At 41.8% G+C, this 17,305-nt stretch overlaps 1 pseudogene; it reads left to right on the forward strand.

Moving 5' to 3' along the window:
• Positions 1-5,365: 5,365 nt before the first annotated feature.
• On the forward strand, positions 5,366-5,944 carry LOC114091356 (heat shock factor-binding protein 1 pseudogene; annotated as a pseudogene).
• Positions 5,945-17,305: the final 11,361 nt, after the last annotated feature.

Consider the following 17,305-nt stretch of genomic DNA (forward strand, 5'->3'; position numbering starts at 1 on the left):
AAGCAGCATGTCTTTAAATAGTCAAGTTTTGAACCAGAAGTGATCAGAAAATAAACATGTTGCATTGAAATCTTGAACTATCATTAGACTACATTTTCTCCTAGGAGCAGAAATAGAGATTTGCCGTCTGAGTTCTATGCGAAAATTTTTATTTCGATTCTTCTCATCTGAGTCATGGTCATGGTACTTGCTTCACATAGTTTTTATTGTGACTAAAGGAGGCTCCATCTACAAAGTCCCTGGATTTGGCACATAGTAAAAACTCAAAAATATTAGTAGCCCCTCTGCCTTTCCCTCCTCCTTCCAGACTTAACACCTGTGGGCTAGAGCAAGGAATGTGAAATCATGCAGGGAGGAGACACTCCCAGGCTGGGAGTCCCATCACCCATCTATGTCCCTCGGGCTGTGAAGCCTCACAGACACTGGCACCCTATACCCACATCCCTTCTCTGCAGTCACGCAGGCTGGGCTTCTTGATCTGGCTCCTGTGGCTTATTCTGTCCCTTTGTCCACCAAAGCTTGAGTCCTAAGTTGATCCAAAACACCACCATTTAGGACCAGTGAGCACCTTCTCTCTTTCTTTTTTCCCAAGTCAACGTGAACCCTCAGCCACTCCGCTGTCGATATTTAGTAATGCCATTTACTGTGGCAAGAAGTGTTCAAGACAGCCTGCTTCAAAGAAAGATGTGTGAAAAGGTCCCACTGAGGAGAACAAATATCTTTCTATCAACTTCCAGGAGAGCAAATTCAAAACCTCTGTGACCAAAATGAGACAGTCCTGTCTGGAAGGTCCTCTACCATCCGAGGGTCCTAATTTCATTCATCTGCTTCCCCCATTTTATAGTCCTTCAGCCAGTTCTGCAATGTGCATCAATTTTTCCTTCTAGAAAAAGATGAGCTACTAAGCAACAGAAGATGAGATTTCCAGGAGAAAGTTAAAGGAATTTTATAGCCTATCTATGTTGTCCGTACCACCCCATGACAGCAGGGCCTTCATAAATTCTTACTAAAAATAATATTGTTTGAGTCAAAAGTGAAGAAAATTTTTCTGCAAGTCTGTGCATAATATAACTCTCCCTGCACAAAGCCTGGGATCAAGAACTGGATGTGTTATGATGCTGTTGTGATGGAAAGAACATTGTGCAGGGAATGAATAAACTCTGTCTAAATGGCTTCTTGGAATAACAGTCCCAGGGGTGGATAAGCCTGGGTTTGGGAGTCTAACTGTTCATTCATGGCACCTGTATGATTTACCAGAGGCATCTGAACACATCTAGCATTGTGACACTGATTTGGTCAAGTCTCAAGTCAAATCAGAGTTTGACACAGCAATGAGTCTGCAGTCAGCATCTGCTATCACACATTTAACCTGCAGCAGAAGTGCTGGACCTCTCAGCCAATTCCAGGAATGCAAAGAAGACTCATCAGAATAGAGCGCCATCTCTAATCGCCATTAGAGTGGCAATGTGTGCACTTTGGCCAATTTCAACCACCCAACAGAGAATCAGTAACTATAATAACACATACCCATATGGTACTTTAAAACTTACAAAGTTGTTTTGAACAACTTTATGACTACTTATTCTCACAACATAAGAATAGATATTGTATCCCTATTTCAAAGGGAAAGAAACTGAGGCTCATAGGAAATAAGAGATTTGCCCAAGAGCAAGGAGCTGGTAGTGTACAGCCGGGACTAACACCTGGGTCATTTCAGCGGGTGACACAGCAAGGCACAGTGATGTTATTCCCAGTCATTCACCTTTGCCCATGACCTTTTCCCACTGCTCAGGCAGCAGGTAGGACAGTCTGGACTTACTGGATTGGAAAGGAAGGAAAAACTAAAAAATGAAAAAGTGAATTTCAAGTTTTTAAATTTTGGAACTTCTGGCAGAAAAAAAAAATATTGTAAAATCTCAAAACCCTGGTTTCTGAGTACAAAAAAAAGGCAGCTTTGTACAAACAGTAGAACATAACTGGAGGAAGAGCAAGTCATTTCCCAAAAAAAAAGACTTCATTGGCCATGAGGAATCAGAGAAATTTAAAAAAAAAAAAAGGAATACAAAAGTGGAGGTTCTGTCCCCCACCCCAGGTGGGTACACTAGGTCCAGGAGACAGGCCTGTAGCAGACTCTATGGTATCCCTCTTCCTGGTGTCCATGCTTTCACATAATCCCCTCCTCTTGAGTATGGATGGACTCTTAGACTTTCCAACAGAATATGATTACATATATGTGATTATGCTGCTATGATTGTAGTGTCCATTGACAAGAAAAAAAAATATCTTGTTGGCTACAAAAAGCCAACTGACATATTATGAGTTTTTGTGGCAAGGAACTGAGAGTAGTCCCCAAATGACAACAGGAAAATGAGGACCTCGATCTGGCAGCCTCCAAGGAACTAAATGCCGCTAACCGTTATATAAGCTTGGAAGATCTCTCCTCAGTTGAGGCCCAGATAAGAACTCAGTCCTGGCCGAAATCTTGACTAGAGCCTTATAATAGACTCAGCTAAGCAGTGACCAGACTCCTAACCTGTGGAAACCGTGAGATAGCAAAGCCTCTGCATTTGTGGTAAACGTCATTAGGCAAAAATAGAAAATTATACAGATTAGTTTTAGGAATGTGTAGGAGAAGGGATGTCTGTCACTCCCAGCTAAGGTTCAGCAAGGTAAGTGAAGTCCCTAAGTGTTTCACAGCCCCAACATAGGACAATGAAAGAAAAATGGCGGTTGGAGATGTTTGAGCCAACAGTACCTACATCACTTCCCCAAGTCTGCGTCAGCCTTGCCAAGGCTCAGGAGTACAGCCAAGGGGCTAAAGGGCATGGCTGAGGAGGGACAGCAGACAAGGAGGGTCTTGTAGTCAAGACAAGAAAGACCTGGACCAATAACACAGACATCTCAGCAGGTGCCACTAGGATCAATGCCAGAAACTGAACTAGAGGTCGAAGGCATACCTCTCAGATACCAGCACGGACTTGTAACCAGAGATCAGGAGCTTACCATGAAGCCAAGGTATCTACCACTCCTCCGACTTGATGCCACTCAGGGAGACGGTGGGAATTGAGAGGGTGATCCTGAACAATCATGTTCAAATCTGAGCTGACCGTCTTTACCTGGAAATGCTTAAGTTGCATACTTTGCCATCAATAGAGGAGGAGGACAACCAAATATCCTGAACTGTAGGCTTCTGAGGGCTGGGATAGCTGGAAATGCAGGTATCTTGGGATGTGGGGAGGAGCTGGTAAATATTTCCCGGAGGAAATGACACCTGAGTTGAGGTTTAAAGAAGGAGTTAAGGACTAGGGATGTAGGTCACTGATGGAGCACTTACCTGTGCTCCAGGTATTTGTTCCCCAACACAGCAAAGGAAAAAACAGATTCTATGAATAAAAGATTTCAAACTTTTATGGTTCCATGAGTTAGGCTTTTTAAGGTTCTAAAATTCTTTATTCCTAAAGCCTGAAGATCAAGGTATTCTTGCTAGCATTGTTCTCTACTGGGTTTCTACTGTGGGAGAGAGAAGATATAAACTAATATATCCAAATGGCCTTACATTTCTTCTTATTTCTTATATCCTTGGCTTTAGGACTTGCTTTTATATGTATAGTTTCAAGAATCCAAGCAACTTATAAGACTGGTATGAAAAAGAGCAGTTATACCCACGGCCCCATTTCACCATGCAAAGAAAACTACTTTCAACTTTAAGATGCTTTGGTCTTGGGCTTTCATCCCTATCTGAAGTAATACACTGACACTGCGTGTTACTTGGACTTTTCCACCATTCTTTCCAACCCCTCCACACACACCTACTTCCTATTCCCAACCTCCCAATGAAGTTCATTCATTTTTAGTTAAATTCAATAAACTCAATGTTTACATTATTATGATCCATAAATACTATCCACAACTTATTCCTTAGGTTTGTAGGCTATGATTACTTATATTTTCTAATACATTTTCTTTTCCATGGAGTTTTAACATGGTCTTGGTCTTTCATCTGCTTAGTTTTCTATATTCTTGTCATTAATTCAACTATATACAGAAATCTCTTCTCAGTATGTTCAGAATCATTAGGAAGTGTATCATTTTTACATTCTTGAATATTTTTCTCCTAGTCTTCTGATCTTCTCCAACGGTCTGATTTACTGCCTAAATCCAGTGCAACTGTGATCTTGAAATTTCCCTTTACCATTGTTATGGTTTGGTTATGAGGTGTCCCCCTCAAAGCTCATGTGTGAGAAAATGCAAGAAAGTTTAGAGGTGAAATGATTGGGAAATGAGAGCCTGGATTTTGTCTCTAAAAGTTTTTTAAATCTTTCTTCATCCCCAGTGTTCTGAAATTTTATGATGTGCCATGTTTGACACTCAACGGGACTTCTCAGTTTGGATACTTGAGTTTTTAATTCTGAAAAAGTCTCAAATTGTTTCTTAAATGATGTAGTCTTCTTTACTGTCCTTGTTCTCTCTTTCTTTGACTTTTACTATTTGGGTATTGGACCTCCTGCACTGGTTCTATAACTTTCTTATATGGATTCTCCTATCGTCTATCACCAGACTTTCTCTTCTACCTTTTGAGAAAATTTATCAAATTTTTCTCCTACCCTTTCTATTGAGCTTTTAATTTTGTCTCTCTTTTTAAAATTCCAATAGTTTTGGATTCATAGCATTTTTCTTGTCTCATGAATGAAATGTCTTCTTTTACCTCTGAGAATATTATAAATAGCTGGTTTTCACACTTTTTCCTACTGCAGACTGTTTATTGCAAAAGTCTTGTATCTGTTGTTTTGGTCTCTCTCACACATGTAAGAAAATGTCTTTATAATATGGAGAGCCTGGGCTGGGGTTGTGGCTCAGTGGTAGAGAGCTCACCTAGCATGTGTGAGGCTCTGGGTTCAATTCTCAGCACCACATAAAAATAAATAAATAAAATAAAGGTTTAGAAAAAATAATAATAATATAGAGATCCTATGCTACCAAATCCTAAGAGTGTGACTTTCAAAAGGTCCCTGGAAGCCCTAAGGATGTGTGGCTGGAATTCAACAGGCCCCTCCACAGTCAGGTGATGAGGACTGTTCATTAGGAGGCCCCTGGTGTCCGGGTCCTAAGTCTTTCCCCTTAGCCTGATCAAACTTCTCAGAGAAGTTTCTTCCTGTTTCCTACAGGAATGGTGAGGCCTGTACTATGGGTTAAGTGGCTCCTTGGATTTCTTGATTACTAGGTTAAGATTCAGCTTCCTCCAGTCTGACAAAGTCACTATCACTGGCCCATCTGCTTTCCAAGCTCGGTTGGTTGGAAGAACTGGTTGACTCTCCTTTCTTAGTCTTTGTTGAATTTATGAATTTCAAAAATAAAAAAGGAAACGGAAGTGTGGGTGACAGTCTGAGACCTCGCCGCCAAGCTGGGAACCGGAGAGATGGCAGAGACTGACCCCAAGACCGTGCAGGACCTCACCTCGGTGGTGCAGACACTCCTGCAGCAGATGCAAGATAAATTTCAGACCATGTCCGACCAGATCATTGGAAGAATTGATGATATGAGTAGTCGCATTGATGATCTGGAGAAAAACATCGCAGACCTCATGACACAGGCTGAGGTGGAAGAACTGGAAGGAGAAAACAAGATACCTGCCACACAAAAGAGTTGAAGGTTGCTAATTACCCTGAAATCTGGAACACCATTTTTCCAAGCCAAGAGAAGACTGAATGGCTTTTTGCAACTAACTACTACTAAGTGTAGACAGGTTTTATATTATAGTGCATTCTTATCACATATAATAAGTTTTTAGAGTGATTTTTCTCTCCGGTTTCTGGAACATGGTATCTTCACATCTTGAAACTTGGTCAGTTGTGCTCTTAATTATTAAACACTAAAATTTTGGCAGTTCCTGCATAAAATTGTCAAACTTTTTAGTGTATTTTTGTGAAGTCCTTTTTTCCTGCCATTCTTTTCTAGTAGTTGCTGTTTGATAAAAGTTGCTGTATAATTTTTTATTAGATAAGTAGTAAATCCTTCAATTATTGTTGGACTTGGTGAAGTAAAACATTTGTAGAGTTGGATTCTTTCATTTTCAGCACAAAGTGACTGTTGTGCTAACACCAAATAATGTGTTGGCGATACTTTCCAAATGGCTAGAAGTTGTTATTTCAGAAGTGTCTGTCACTACTTTGTTGCCAAAACTCCATTGAACCGCAACTTATGACTAGTCTGTGAGATCAGATGCTAAAGTCAGTGAAAAGTAACCACTGCCACTGTACTGCGTTAGCATTTTTAAATACAGGAAATACTCGAATAGCCTGATGTCATGAGGCATTCGTTAGAGTTTTGCATGAGATTCTAATACTTCAGTAGGCCTCTAGTTGTTCATCTACAATGGTTACCACAAAAAAAGGGGGGGCAGGATTTTAAACTCAATTATTCCATCCTTTCTTTGAGCTACTGATTGAAAAAGAGAAAAAGAAGAGAGAATATTAAGTCTGTGCCAATCACTTGGCTAGAAAATTATGAATGACTGGTAGTAGGCTCAGGTTTTTGAACTATTTCTTACCTAAATTCTTTCAGAGTAATAATTTTTGTTACTGATTATAAAAGAGTTAATAACATTTGCCATTCAAAACTGCAGTGACCATGGTCTTCATAAAGGCAAACCCAGAAAAGAGTAGGGTTTAAATCTCCCATATCACCAGTCTTGTTTGTATTGCAAATATATAATATTAAGAAATATTTTGTCTTATTTATAGATTATGTGGGGAAAACAGATTCTGTAATAAAGCCACCAGAATTGTCATCCAGCTGCAGCAGCTCTTGGGAGGGGCCAGCAGCAAGTTCTGCAGGGTAACCTGAGTGTGTGCTGCCCAGACTGGGCCCTGGGCCCGCTGCAGCCTGCATGCAGGGTGTGTTCAGGGCTATTGAGAGCAGTAGAAACGACAGGCTGCTGGCTATTGGAGGATGGTGCGGACTTCGGGAGGAGTTGACTTCTTTGAAGTAACATATTTCAGAGGCCAAAAATAAAGGTGCCTAAAATCCTGCTATTGAAAAAAAAAAAAAAGAATCACTTTTTGGTCAGTGGGATTACAGGAAGAAGCAGGGGTAAATATGTGTCTTTTCCCTCAATCTACTCTCTCTAACTGGGAGTCCTCCATGCATTTTAATACTCTGCACTGTGTGGATCTGAGAAGCCCTCCTTCTCTTGAGTCTTTACGAGCTACATTAGTTTCCTAGGACGGCCATAACAAAGTACCAACAACTAGGTGGCTTAAATAACATAAATTTATCTTCTCACAGCTGAGGGGCTGGAAGCCCAAAGTCAAGGTGTTGGCAGAGTTGGTGTCTTCTGCAGGCTGGGAGGGGGGTGGTCTCTGCAGGCCTCTCCCCTAGTTTCTGGTGGTTTCCAGGGAATCTTTGGTTCCGCGATGCATCCCTCCCATCCCTGCCTCCATCTTCACCTGGTATTCACTCTACGCCATTTTCTTCTTTCATTGTCTTCTCTCTGTCCATGTCTGTCTCCATGTAGCCAAACGTCCCCTTTCTATCAGGACACCAGTCATATTGGGTTAGGGTCCACACTAGTGACCTCACTTGAACTTGATCACTTCTGTAAGGATTCTATTTCCAATAAGGTCACATCCGGAGGTACTAGTAGTTAGTTAGGGCTTCCATATACCTTTTCTGAGGTCACATTCAATCCATAACAAGAACCAACTCAACTTTCTTTCCCTGCATTCAAGATGACACCAAATGCAGGTGAAGGGCCACCTATTTAGAGGTGTCTCCTGTGGAAATCTCAGCCACTGAAGTAAGTACTGCTCTCTTTATGAAGTTGATGACTCTGAAATGGCAGCAGTGTATGGGATAGAAGGCAAGCAAAGCTGTCCAGCGAGGAATAGCAGTGACATCAGTGCTTCCAGAAGGTTCCCATTCAAGCTCCTCAACCCAGGCACAAGGACACTGACTGCAGAGCCATGATTCACCTGACATTCCTCAATAACTCAGTCCTTTACCATGATTTTTGCTGATACTTGGAACCTGGTCTGGAGTCAGGAAACTTGATGGTCTCAGGAGCAACTTTCCTGCCTCACATTCAACCTTTTTTATGCTTTAAGCCTGAAAGTAATGCAATTCTTATATTCTACCCCATAATATATACTTATTTTGATACTCAAATAAAATCTTAAATAACTGACAGTAGTACATATTTAATTCTCTGAGAGAATACTCCAGGCTTATATCCTAAGGCTTATGAAGCACTAACACAAACTGTTTTCTAGATACCCTTTTTGAGAGAGCCTTACTCAATGCAAAAGGCTAGGACAATGACCAGTGATGTTCTCTCACTCATATGGCTCTATAAGAACTTTTTCCCTGGAATCAAACTCAAAAGCTTCTTCACAGCAAAGGAAACAATCAATAATGTGAAGTGAGAACCTACAGAATGGGAGAAAAACCTTTGCCACCCGTATCTCAGATACATATCCCCAGGATATGTAAAGAACTCATAAAAACTTAACACCAAAAAAAAACAAATAACCCAATCAATAAATGGACTTAGGACCTGAACAGACACTTCACAGAAGAAGAAATATGATCAAAAAATATATGAACAAACATTCAACATCCTTAGCAATTAGAGAAATGCAAATTAAAACTACACTGAGATCCCATCTCACTCCAATCAGAATGGCAATTATAAAGAACACAAGTAATAATAAATGTTGGGGAGGATGTGGGGGAAAAGGCACACTCATACATTGCTGGTGGGACTGCAAATTGGTACACCCACTCTAGAAAGTAATATGGAGATTCCTTAGAAAACTTATCCCATTCCTCAGCCTATACCCAAAAGACTTAATATCAGCATACTACAGTGACTCAGCCACATCAATGTTTATTGCAGCTCAATTCATAATAGCTAAACTATGAACCCACCTAAGTGCCCTTCAACAGATTGGATAAAGGAAATGTAGTATATGTACACAATAGAATATTACTCAGCCATAAAAAAGAACAAAATTATTTTTTTAATTTCTTTTTAGTTTCATATAGACACAATATTTTTATTTTGTTTATTTATTTTTATGTGGTGCTGAGGATGGAACCCAGTGCCTCACATGTGCAAGGCAAATGTTCCGCCACTGAGCCACAACCCCAACCCAAAAGAACAAAATTATGGCATTTGCCTATAAATGGATGGAACTGGAGAATATCATCTAAGTGAAATAAGCCAATCCCAAAATAAACCAAAAGCTGAATGTTTTCTTTGATATGATGATGTGAATTTCACAATGAAGGGGGCAGTTAGGGAAGAATAAAAGTACTTTGCATTAGAAGAAGAGTCATAAAGGGAAGAGAGAGAAAATGGGAATGGAAAAGAGAATAGAATGAATTGGACATTACTATCCTATGTGCATATATGATCACGTAACCAATGTAACTATACATCATGTACAAGGAGAAGAATGAGAAGTTACACTCCATATAAGTATAATATGTCAAAATATATTCTATTATTATGTATAGCTAATTAGAACAAATAAAAAGAATTGGAAAATTAAAAAAGAACATTCTCCTTAGATCTTATGGACCAATCAATGGAAAATCCCAGAGAGGTGATGAGAGATGCAAGAGAAGCACATGTCTTTGTAGACTGATATCACAAGGCAACATAACCCTGAAGAGAGGAAAGAGGAGGAACCAAGCCTGATCTGAACTCAGAGGCAGCATGAGGTAGTGTGACAACTAGGGGCCTCGTCCCGGAAGACCAAGGATGGCTCCTGGTTCTGCCACTTCTCAGCCACATGAGCCAGGACAGACATGAATGTTTCCTTTGGAAATTTGGGTTTGGAAACAATCCAGTTGTCCCTCCAGGACCCTGGGTGACATCTGCAAGGAAAGAAGGCATGGAGCCATCATCTGAGGATTCTGAAAAATAAATGCTAGCCGAGATGAGGGAAGGAAACCAGAGTTTAAAGGAACCATCTTTAAAAAGAAAAGAAAAAAAGAAAGAAAGATGAGTTTCCTTGTTTTATTCTTTAGTATCTCTGAACCCAGATTCAAAGCCAGTCCAAAACCTGCATAAGAGGAAGAACAGAGAAACTGGGTTCTCCGTGTCATGAAGAGAACCCCACGGTTTTTTTGTTTGCTTGCTTTTCTCTACCTATTCACTCACCTCATGGCTCCGGATGCAGACAGGGTCACAGTAAGTAGGTAGCAGAGTGGGGAAACTAAAACCCGAGCTTTCTAGCCAAAAGATCAGAAGCGGAGGACCTTGGGATTGGTTTAGGCATGAACCTAGAACACAGTTCTGGCCAATGAGAAATGAAAGGAGGCTCTGGGGAGCAGGGAGAGAAGGCAGATTTTGGTAAAATTTTCTTTGCTCTTATAAGGAAAGAGAAAAAAAGACAGTCCTGTGCATCACACTGTGGACTGGGACCACAGCAGCCGTGTGCAGCCACCATCTGAGCCCACAGAGGACAAAGCTGACACCGACACAGACGGGATGGAGGAAAAAACAAAAAAACAATAGAACCTGGAGCCCTGGAATAAACCAGCCTGGAGTGCATTACCCAGGGCTTCTTGTGATGAGAGATCATTTTTTTCTATGTTTTGAGTCAACGAAGAAGAATTTATGGAACCTGCAGCCAAAACGTACCCAAGAGTAATGTCCTATAAGGTACATGCAAGACAAGAAGTTTGCTAGACCAGAAGCAAGGGTCAGGCTCTTAGCTTCCCAGCCGAATATTACATCAGTCTTCCCCAGTGCTCAAAGGATATGTTAACTTTAGGAAAAAATGAGGAAACAGTGTCTGGAACAGAGAAGGAAGGAGGCCCTCAGGTATTTGCAAAATGGCTTCCTGGACAAGCACAGGCTCTAAATAGTGAGGTCAGCTCCCTACCGGAAGCCGGAAACACCAAGGTGCTAGAAAAGATAAGAACTTGTCTATTCTTCCCTAATCTATCATCTTTATCCAGTTAATGTTCAATAAACGTTTAAATAAATAAAATTTATAGGGAATAGAATTGGAAACTCCCAGGTTTTTACATCCACCTACATTTTTTTTTTTGAGACTCATGAAAACACAGACACTATTTCCTTGAAGCTGTAGAAGTGAGTGTCTTGTTCTGCACTTTGCCTTGTGATGTACACACACTTTCACCCAGGAGCACGGTTCGCGTACTTGTCAATTTTAGTGGTCACACAGAATTCTGATACATGATGGTTCACCTAACCATTCCCATTCACTGGGAATTTTGATCACTTTCCATCTTCCCCTAGAATGAATATGCTGCCATAAATATCTTTGTACAAATGACTTTTTTTTAAATTTGGATTATTGCCTTAGGGCATATTCCCAGAAGTAGGATTACCAAGTCAAAGGGTATGAATGCTTTTATAGTTCTTATTACAAATTGCCAGCTTGCTCTCCAGAAAAACAGGGACACCTTGCAGGGTGGCCAGCAATGTGCGTGGGTAGTCTTTGTAGAGTCTAATACAGTGGATTTTATCCATCTTATTTAGTTTTTACCAATTTAACATTGACGCTCCATAGCTGTTCAAATCCCTATTTCTTTCATTCTTATTTAGGCTGAACATTTCTTCATGCTCATTTACTATTTATAAAACAATAAAATAAAAAATACATGCCCAGAAAGCAAATCTATCTATTATATGATCTGGTGACATTATAAATTATAAAGGTGAAAGATATCATCTGCATTTCTTTATATGTAGGCAATGTCTTCATAGCTTTGATAAGCCATCATTCCGAATTCAGGTCTTAACTATAAGACTATATAATTCTTTATCTATGTTGGGCTGTAAGCCTTATTTATAATAGTCATAATAATTTTCTAATTTCTTCATTTCACTCAGTCCTTTTTTTTCTTTACTCCCAAAAGTCAAAATTCTTTAATGATTGATTCGACTCACCTTGTTTCTGATGATATCTTCTATTACCTTAAATAACACAAATATATTTCTCTTTCGCTGTAGATATAAATATTCTATTTCATCCTCTTTTGATTTTTTTATGGTTTATTTTACGGTCATTTGTAAGGGCAAACCTGAGGTAAATTTCATTACTTCCTGGACTTCTGAAATACATGGCTAAACCCTTCCCTTATAACATTAACTTGCAAATAAGAGCATGCATCCATTTATTTCTGCCCTGGGAAGGTTGGTGCAGAGCAGCTCTGGGTCCAGGATGCTGTGGTACCACATGCATGATTCCTTAGTGTTGTGGTCTGGATCTTGAGTGTCCCTCCAAAAGCTCATGGGTTATAAGCATGGTCCCCCATGTGGCAAGGTTCAAAGGTAGGACTTTTAGGAAATGATTGGATCATGGGGGACATAACCTCAGTAATGAATTAATCCATTTCAAGGATTAATAATTTAAGTGGACTACTGGGTATCCGCTGCAGGCAGATGGGGACATGGCTGGAGGATGTAGGCCCCTGGGGAAGTGGCCATGAGGACTATATCTGTCCCTGGCCCCTTCCTGTTCCTCTCCTCTTTTTGCTCCTTGGCTACATGTGCTGAACAACTTTCCTCCACCACATCCTTCTGCTATGATGTTTCTACCCTGGAGCAGCAAATCATGAACGGAACCTCTGAAACCTAGAGACAAGATAAATCTTTCCTCTTCTAAGTTGTTCTTGTCAGGTATCACAGTGACAAAGAGTTGATAATGTGCTTATTAACCAGAAAGACTAAGTATAGGGGTACTTAAGCATCCTAAGATTAAAAAATAAATGCACACCACACACACACACACACACACACATATACTTTGTATATCTTTCTGAACTATTTCTTACAACTGCATGCAAATCTATAATTGCCTTAAAATGAAAATTTTGAGAAAAAAAACATTTGCTAATGTGAACATTTAGCAAAGTGTTTTCTCTTAAATATATAAATTTCCAAAAGTATACCCTGACTCTCAATAAAATCCTAGGAGCTCAGAGCATAGCTATTCTTTATCATCAATTCCCTGACACTCAAGGCAAGGGACACCAGGTTGTGAAGACTTTATCCTCAACCTCCCATTATTTAAGGAATCAGTCTTCAAACGCTGCAATGTTAAGGCCAAAGGCAGGTTTCGAAGTGCTAGTTTTAACCAAATTACCAGATATTTATTAAGGAGCACAAGCAATCTGGCTTGAAAGTGGGGCACCAGCTGTCAAGTAAACAACTTGGGACAGGGAAAATTAATATTTTTTAAGCTATTAACAAACAGCCCCTTCCTGTTGCTACAGGTGAAGTTTAATTTTTGAAGCTGAGAAGCTGTCATTGGGGTAACCAAGTGGGGTTTGCATCCTTGAGTTTCAGCAGGAATTTGTCCTTAGTCAGGTTTCCTTTCTGCTGTCAGGGCCCACTCCGCTGACCTTTTCAGCCATGCAGATTGATAAAGCAATTTCTTCCTTCTTTTTCTGAGAACAGCCCAGAACCAGCCAGTGCTTTGGACAAAGATTGTTAAGTATTCTCTTCACTAATGAAAATTTGGCTTATATCTCAACAGGATTGCCCTCACAAATCAGTTGTTTTAAAACGTGAATTTAAATGTCCTAGTCCATGAAAATTATTGCTTGTTTATGAGAGAATTCCTTTTTTTTTTTTTTAAGTCACCAATGCTTATTCCCAGAAGGTTACCAGACCAGCTCTGGCCAGGTGAAACATAAGCCCTAATTACCTTGGCACAATGCAGAGACAGAACCTGGGCTGTGCTCAGCAAGTGCTCCCTTGGCCCATACAGCTGAGACCCCACACTTGAGGCACTGCCCCTACTGCTGTTTCTGCATCCATCCCAGCAGTCCCAGACCCTGAAACAATCCAAATAGAACAAATGTGGATTTGAACCTCAATTCCACCAGGGTGCAGCTGTGTGACCTTGAGAAATTCACTTTACCTTTCCTGTCTCAAGTTTCCTCATCTGCAAAACAGGTGGTGGGGAATGTTATTTACTAGAGGGGTGCCAAGCAAAAGTTATTCTCTCTTCCTGGCCCCTGCCCTGGGTTGGAGGGTTTGCCATCCTGTACACACAAGCTGCCCTTCAGTCTATCAGAGGGCTGGGCAAAGGCTCCAGCAGCCCAGGTGTCGTCCTTGGAAGACTTCCTTGAAATTGGGGCACCAGCTTCAAGTAAATGACTTGAAATAGGGAAAATTAATACTTTAAGCTGCTAGAAGTAGAGAAATTCCTGCCCATCCTTCCAACGGACACACCAGCAGAATCTGCCTACAGCAGGCAGTGAGATTTAACAAGTGTGGGGACAGCCTGGAACTCTGCTCAGGGTACAGGGTGGTGACAGGGTCTCTGAGCCAAGATCCTCAGCATGCATATCTCCTCACAATTTACATGGAAGATTTTCCCACACTCTGTCCCTCTCCCCTGGCATATAGAGTAGCACTGGCACCAAGGCTGACCTTGGTCTCCTCACATCTAGCAAAAAACATGAAGACCCCTAGAGGGCAGTAGCCTCTGCCCAGTGGGCCACTGTCATTGACCTGCCTGTTCAAACTTCTCTCAGTTGGTCTTCTGGGCCAGAACCAATACCCAGGGCTCTTCTTCTCCCCATGCCCCTGCATCATCCCTCTGCTCCTTGAAAGAAATCTCCCCACACCTCCAGCCCTCACCTTCCTCAACACACAGATACTGATCTCTGCCCAGACCCCCTTTACCAGGTCAGAGTGTCCATCCCCAGGTTCCTCTTCCAGAGTGTGCTTTGCTTCTGAGCACTCTCACCCTGCAGTCTTCTCAGGATGACGCCTGGGCTGCTGGAGCCCTTCCCCAGCCACACTGACACACAGAAGAACCTCGGAGGGTAAGTCCCAGCGCTGCCTGAAGCCCATGCATGACAGGGGCAAGGATCTCAAAACCAGTTCCGTCGCCTTGATGAGGAACAAAATGGGGGATGACTTGGGCTCCTGAGTGCACCAATAATCCAGCAGATCTGCAGCTCCACCCAAAGCCACATTCTCTCTCTCCTCTGGGGTCACCCTACACCCTCCCTAGCCTCCCCCAGGAGCACTGCCTTCATAAATCACTCACCCGCTCCCCCTCATCTCAGATCTGCTCCTGGGTAACCTGATCTAAAGCACCACACTTACTTGTTACACTCTGATGAGACAGAGGGTCGGTCAGTTCACCACATATGTGTCGTTGGCCATGTATATGCACATCCACACGCACATTCGTGTGGAAAGGAGTGTAAGAACAGGCATGTTTGTGTGTAGGTGTGGACGTGTGAGGTGTGCTGTGAGTTTGCCTGCATTTGTGTGTATGTCCAGATGCGTGAGTTTCCGTTTGCAAATGCAGGTGGCGGGGCGGGGGGGGGGGGGGGGGAGTGGTAGTGTGTGTACACATGTTCACACCTGTGTCTTGCTCTCCCACTGGGGGGGGGTCAAGGGAAAAGGTAGCTTGAAGCATCTGAACACCCCCACAACCCAGAGCCCACACGTTTCCAAGAGTCCAGCAAGTGGCTGGATCCTGGATCACAATGGGATGACATTTCACCATAAACACAGCCCCGTTGCTCAGTTAAGCGAACATCAGCTCCATCTCCACACAGAGTCCACTGACACATAAACCAAAGACTTGAGTAAGAGAAGAGTCCTAGGATAAAGGAATCCTGGTGGCCAGGCAGCTGCTCCATTTAATTACTTCCCACACATCTGGGTGCCTGGGAAGCTAAAGCCTGCCCCGCACTACCACCCAGAGGGCTGGAATCACAGTCTTCTACTTGGTTTTGTACATTTAGGTCCATAGCTTCTCCTCTCTGCCTCGGTTTCCTTGTCTTAAAATGAGAATTAAATATTGTGATAATAGTGTATTTACTATATTAATTTGCTACAGCTGCCATAACAAAGTACTAAAGCTGAGTGCCTTTAACAACAGAGAGTTATTGTCTCAGGGATCCAGACAGTTTAAATCAAGGTGTTAGCAGGGTCGGTTCCTTTGAAGGGCCATGAGGGAAGGCTCTTCCAGAACCCTCTCCTTGGCGTATAGATGGCTGACTCTTCCTGTGTCCCTTCACATCATCTTCCCTGAATGTATATCTTCATGTCTATAGTTTCCGTTTTTACAAGGACACCATTCATATTGAATTAGGGCCCACCCTAATAACCTCACTTTAACTTGATAACCTCTGTGAAGACCCTACTTCCTAATAGGGTCACATTCTAAGGGTTAGGACTAGGAATACAATCAACCCCGCACACCTGCCCATAAGGTTATTATGTGGATTAAAATGAGTTAGTTCTTATAAAGTGTTTAGTTCAGTACCAGGCAAATAGGAAAAATTTTTCTATAATGATAATGATGACAATTATGTAAACTTCCTAACTTTCAAGTCCTGTACTAAAAAAAAAAAAAAAAAAAGTAAAGTAAGAGTGATTACTAAGTGATTCTGAGACAAAGTATAAAAAAACTTCGTAAAACAGAAAAGGGGACCGGGTACGGTGGCACACACCTGTAATCCCAGTGGCTCAGGGGAGCTGAGGCAGGAGGATGGCAAGTTCAAAGCCAGCCTCAGCAAAAGCAAGGCACTAAGCAACTTGTTGAGCCCCTGTGTCTAAATAAACACAGAATAGGGCTGGGGATGTGGCTCAGTGCCGCTGAATTCAAATCCCTAGTACCCCCCAAAACACACACACACACAAACACACACACACACACATAAGGTGAAAGAGAATACAGAATCTATCCAAAAGTGTTTACTCTCTGGTTATTGCCAGACCAATTTCCACAAATTTAAGAATCATTTCAGCCTACTTTGTGCAAAGCAAAACTGAAGAGGTGGGCAAAATGAACTTACCTTTAAATAATTCTTTTAACGAATGTCTATCACATCTGCAAGACACACTTCCCACAGATACCACACGAGAGCTCACAATAAACAAGCAAAATCAACCACAGTTGGCAAATCATCAGCAAAGACAGGACATGGGGCCTTGCCTCAAGGAACCTCTCTTTTCATTAACTCGTTCTCTTAGATCCCAAAACCAGAGAGAAAGGAGAGGCGATCTTTGAATGCACTGTTCAATTTAAGGCTCAGGGGAGTTTCCAGGATAAATACTATAATTGTGTGTTTATATTGTGCTGGTCAATCAGGAAGCCCTGCATGTACGCAGGCCAAGAGAAAATGGAAGTGACTTCCCTGGGGACCCCTGGCAGGAATACAGAGGCTAGGTTTGCTGAATGAGCCTCCCAAGCATGGTGTCCAGCAGAGACCCTGGAACTGAATCCCAGTGTGCTCCACCCCACAGAGCAGCTTCTCTCACTGACCAGCACTTCTAGTTTTCCCCTGCAGG

This window comes from Marmota flaviventris, chromosome 8, assembly GCF_047511675.1.
Source record: "Marmota flaviventris isolate mMarFla1 chromosome 8, mMarFla1.hap1, whole genome shotgun sequence".
NCBI classification, from domain to species: domain Eukaryota; kingdom Metazoa; phylum Chordata; class Mammalia; order Rodentia; family Sciuridae; genus Marmota; species Marmota flaviventris.